General features: G+C 38.9%; 1 protein-coding gene across 1 annotated transcript in view; it reads left to right on the top strand.

Moving 5' to 3' along the window:
* Pde7b (phosphodiesterase 7B) overlaps nucleotides 1-5,346 on the top strand; it is a 355,604-nt gene that overhangs the window by 1,555 nt on the left and 348,703 nt on the right. The window lies entirely within an intron of this gene.

Genomic DNA, 5,346 nt, shown 5'->3' with positions numbered 1-5,346 from the left:
TTTTTAATTATTATTATTTTTTGGGGGATGAGGCAGGAAAATGTTGGTAAAGGGCTGTGGAACAGTGAAGAAGAAAATCAAGTCTTTTTTTTTTTTTTCTTGAGTTTGTCATTTTGGTTGATAGCAGACTTCGAGATGTAGAAATTGGTAGGAAAGGAAAAATCAGCTGGTAGTCAGAGGGAAGGCAGACAAATGGGTAGAAGGTGTCAGAAACATGAATTATTGAGAAGGAAAAGATTCACTTTATCACCTTGCTGCATTTTATAAAAACCTGTTCCGAATTTCTAAGTCAGCAGGGGAGATGTAGGTACTGAGTTGTGTGGCCAGTGATTAGATTTTATTATTTAAAAAGGAAAATAAAACTTTATTGTCACTGCAAGATTTGTCAATTATCTCTTCCTAAAACAGTCCAAAGCAGAGTCAGATATTTAATTAAAGACTTAAGTGATGGAGCCTGGGGACTAATTAATCATCTAAAAATTCAGCTTTTCAAGTGCTCTGGCCAGAGTGACTATTGCAACAAGAGAGGGAATGTTTTGCACCACAAGGCAGGCACATACATTCGAGCACAGTAAACACTAGCTGCTGCAGATAGGGCAGCTGGACACAAGGAATGCTCTCAGTCCTATGTTGCTGTGTGTCTAAGGGGACTTGCTAAGAATCATTTCTGCCTACCAGTCAATTTTTGTAAAAACAACTCACATAATAGATGGGTGACTTCTTTATCTCAGAGTTATGCAACAGCAAATAAGAAAGGATTATTTGAAACTATTCCCTTGCTCCAAAATTTCTTTCTGGGTCTCCCTCCTTAAAGGTTCTGTTCCCAGCATTGAAAAACTAAAAATCTGTAAAACTGGGTCATATCAGCAGCATTGTAAAGCAAGGCTCAGACAACCCAGTGCATTTCAAAGGGTTAAGAGAATTAACTGCATAATGTATCAAGTTAAGAACTGCAAAAATATTAGCTCTGAAATGCAGAGGATGTGCCGTGAATGGACAATTGCCTTTCTGCTGCACCCAGTGGGAAAACAAGGACTTTGTGTGTTGCAAATGTGAACTGCAGCTTCTCCCTTTCCTCTGCTTTATCTTTCATTACTGGCTGGCGAGACAAAGAAGGGTGTCAGTAATTCTGCCTTGATTGACATTTGCTCTAGTAAAATGAAGTCTTTTTTTATTGCAAGTTAACTGGTTGCAACTCCCAAATCCAAATCCTCTTGATAAGACTTTCTACCTGACTCTAAGCTGTTTGATTTCATCATCAGAGACTGTATTTCAGCAAATTAGCTCAGAGAAACTTCTTTTTAAATCAAGTTACTCGGGACCAGGGTGGAAAAATCCAAGACGTGTGAGAGGCAGGCATTATTTTAAGGGAAACAATGCCACCAGGACATCTTTTAATGCCTTATACAGGGTTTCACACAAAGCCACCCATTGTGGTATTAGATACAAACCTAGTTAAAATGTTTGCTGAGAATCACCCAGCATGTATCATAAATTATTTAAGTAATTTCAAACATGGCATTTTTAACTGTTTTGAAAAAGGGTTTTGGTGTTAGTCTAGCTTAAAAGATAATCTGGAAACCAGTCGTCATTAATAGAGAAGGGTATTCCAAATGGCAACCTGTGTTTTCAGCTAAATGGGTGTCTTACAGGTAGAAGTAAAAAATGACCAAGTTTCTTTCAAGTAGGAATATGCCCCCAAAATGCCTCCACCTGGTAATTACTCTTCCAATGTTTAATTTATTGTTTGCCAGGTTAAAGATCACAGGAGAAACATCAGAATAGAGTGTTGGAAGGAATTTATTAAGCAGGAAGCTAATTCAACACAGGACTGAAAGGGCTTCATTACATGAACAACAACTGTCAAGTTTAAGGATCAGAATAGACTTGAGATCATCAAGATATAGAAGTTAAGAGCTGTTTTATCTAGTCATCTCACATTGCAGAGGTGGTACTTAACTTATGAAGAAAGTCATGATATGCTTCAACTATCCAAAGAATTCACTATCCTGAGCATTCAGTTCATGTGCTCCAAAGAAGTCTGGATTCAAGTAGGGTCTCTCCTTAACAAGTGCATCTCACTGAGGAAGCAGGGATTTGGCATTTTGGAGATTTGCCTGGTTCTTCACACAGTGGTAAGGCTATCTCTACAAGTACCTTCTGGTCATGGAATCCTCATTTCCCTAAAATTACACTCAGGACACACATTCTCCACATGAGAGTGGCCTTGGGATTAGCACCATGGGCCTCTACAAGCATCTTTGCTTTCATTCATGACATGGTGCCTATTTGATATATGGATAGACTTCAGAATGTTTAATATTGAGACTTGAAAGGAAAAGGAGCTATAGAAACCCAAACTGACTAAATGCCTACTATGTGCAAGGTACATTTAGAAACTCAACTAGAGAGAGGGAAATATGCCAAAGTCCTAATGTTAAATCAGGCATATATACTTTAAAAAATTTGCAAAGGATCACTTATTCATTTAAATGGTTTAACTGGCACTTAGAGAATGATTGCACGGCATGAACTGGATAAGGCAGTAGACAGAGTCCAGAGACCTGGTGGCCATCCTTGTTTAGACTGCAAACTGCTGGCTGACTCTAAACTACTCAGCCATTCTTGGTCTCAGTTTCTTCCTTTGTATTAGGAACTGGTTTTACTGAATTATTTTTAAGATCCTTTTAGTTCACACTTTTTATACTGCTTTAACTTTCAACCAGAAGTCTGTGTTAAAATTGTATTTATATGTAAATGTGAAAGTGTCAAACTTTTAGTCAACAACTACAATAAAACCACTCTCATCTACACCATGCTATCAACATGTCAAAGACTGTTTGTTGATCTGGAGTGAATGCTAAGATAGGTTGGGGCAAGGGAGATGGTTCAGTGGGTAAGGTACTCCTTGAAGTACGATGAAGACCTACATTTGGCTCCTTAGCACCCACGTAAAAACTGGACACTATGGCATGTGTCTGCACTCCCAGCCCTGTAGGGACAGAGACAGGAGGCTCCTGGGCTCACCATCCAGCCAGTCTAGCTGAAATGTTGGGCTCACCAGCCAGCCAGTCTAGCTGAAATGCTGAGCTCCAGGTTTAGTGAAAGACTGTCGAAAAAAAAAAAAAAAAAAAAAAATGGTGGCAAAAAAATAAGGTGAAGAGCAAAACAGGAAGACACCCAAATTGCACCCCTGGCCTCTGCATGTTCACACATGCACAAACATACCTACACATACAGGCATGTGCATCCCCCACATGTCTACACAAGCATACACCACATGCATATGCACACATACACATACACACACACACACACACACACCCCATTCACAAAGATAAATGAACAGTGATTCCCATCTTCTAGAAACTTATGTTCTGATTGAACATGCACAGCTGAGTGGATCCTCTACAGAGAAACAGAGACCCAAAACACATTAGAAGCAATTGTATACAAGTTAGATTGCAGAAAATGAAAGGTTTCATCTATGTAGATATTTAATATAGTTCATTGAACATCTTGTCATTCTTTTGTAATGGTGATCTTTAAAATTAGCATGCTAAGAAGAGTCCAAGTTTTGCCTTAAATTGACTCAGCTTCCCATCCAGCCTGTGATGGAGAATCAGATTCATGTGTTGGGATCTTCTTCACCACTCCTCCTTAAGTTACGAGAAGCGAGAGTCCTTTGAGAATGTTGCCAGCATCCATTTGATTGAACACAATATGGTTTCCATGTGGTGGGAAAGGCTCTTGATCTTGGGAAGCTTCTGACATTGGCTTCAGAACTTCCAGGGGTCACTTGTGTGAATCTGTGTGAGTAAATGTCTTAAGCCTGGGAGGCTTCAGTTTCCTTGTCATTAAAATAAGGCTGATGAGCATCTTTTTCTTTCCAAATTCTGTGATTCACCCAAGATTAAAATTGAATCACTAGTATCATTGATGTGAGCTCTTCTACTCCTGATTTTTACCATTTGTAATTTATTATTACTCGCCTATTTAAATTCACATAATTCATCTCCAATGAAAAACAAAAATAATCACAAGACCCTGGGTCTGGAGAATTTCTCCCAGGACTGTCACTCATTCTCTTAGGAAGGTTACCTGTCTTTCTTTGCCATATTCCTCTCCTATGGGGTGATGCCTCTCCGTGGCTGGAGCATTTCTTGAGACAGCAAAAGGACATAACGTGTTTACTATATCTAGGGGCTTCAACGTTATAAGACAAACATCTTTTTTCCTAAATGTTAGTCATTCTCTGTATTACTGTACTTGGCATCGCTTCAATTCAAAGCCTGGTTTCTTTAGAATAACTGAAAACACATTGATAGCAAAGTTTGGAGAACCCTTAGATGAAAACTTTTGGTGAGTTGGTTGTCTGCTGAACATGTGCTGTAAGGCCTTGAACCCTGGTAAGAGTGTGCTGCCTCATCCTACTGGTTGGCTTGATACCAATTGGTTATCCTAGTCCAGACACTGGTCCATCCTGTGTGACAAGGACCGTTGCAGCTGTCATCTCTTCCAAGTGAGGGCTTATTGTTCATAGATGAAGCACAGAGAAGGAGCAGATTTGTCATTTCAGATAAACCTAAAACAGCATGACAGAATATACGGAAATCCACTAAGCAATGGGTAATTCATAGCAATATTAAGTGAATGCCTCAGTGTTTAAAAAACCTATCAACAGTGCAATCTCCATCGGGGTTTGTATATAGAACAGAAGTGGGAAACTATAGCCAAAGCCAATAGTCCGATAATGTAATGAAGTTTTGTCCTGTGTTTAGACTTTCCCTCCTCTTTAGATCTGCCCCCTTCCTCCTCCTCTCCTCCACTCTCCTCTGTCTCTTTTCTCTCTATCTTGTCTATAAAGGGAAGACAGACAAAGTAAAAGACTGATGAGGTTTTGATGGGTTTCCCTTGTATAATATTTGAAGAAACAATTGCTTTGAATTTTTCCCTCCCTGGTAGTTTGTATAGTCACCTACAGAGTATTTAAGAGTTGGGGCTCTGCAAATCTTATGGGATGTGGGTCCACAGCTGATGTGGGATGAGGACTATGCTTCTATAGACTGAGGTGCAGACATGGGAGGGTATTAGATGCTTGACCTGCTCAAATATTAGTTCTAGAAATAGTAATGGTCAGCGATTCTCATATTCTTGAACTCTAGCAAACCATGGTCTAAGAATATAATTTTTTCATTATTTGCAATGTAAAAATCAGAAACTAACTGAACCTAACAATAACTGAATTATTAAATATTAATTTAAATCTAGCAATAAAATATCATTGTTACTTTTTAAATGAAGTATATGTACACACAAAAACCCTAAAGTGATTTCAGATATATG

Source organism: Nannospalax galili, unplaced genomic scaffold, assembly GCF_000622305.1.
Source record: "Nannospalax galili isolate Female #2095 unplaced genomic scaffold, S.galili_v1.0 scaffold186, whole genome shotgun sequence".
In the NCBI taxonomy this organism is placed as follows: domain Eukaryota; kingdom Metazoa; phylum Chordata; class Mammalia; order Rodentia; family Spalacidae; genus Nannospalax; species Nannospalax galili.
The sequence above is the reverse complement of the archived record's forward strand: the minus strand, read 5'-3'. Positions and strand labels throughout refer to the sequence as shown.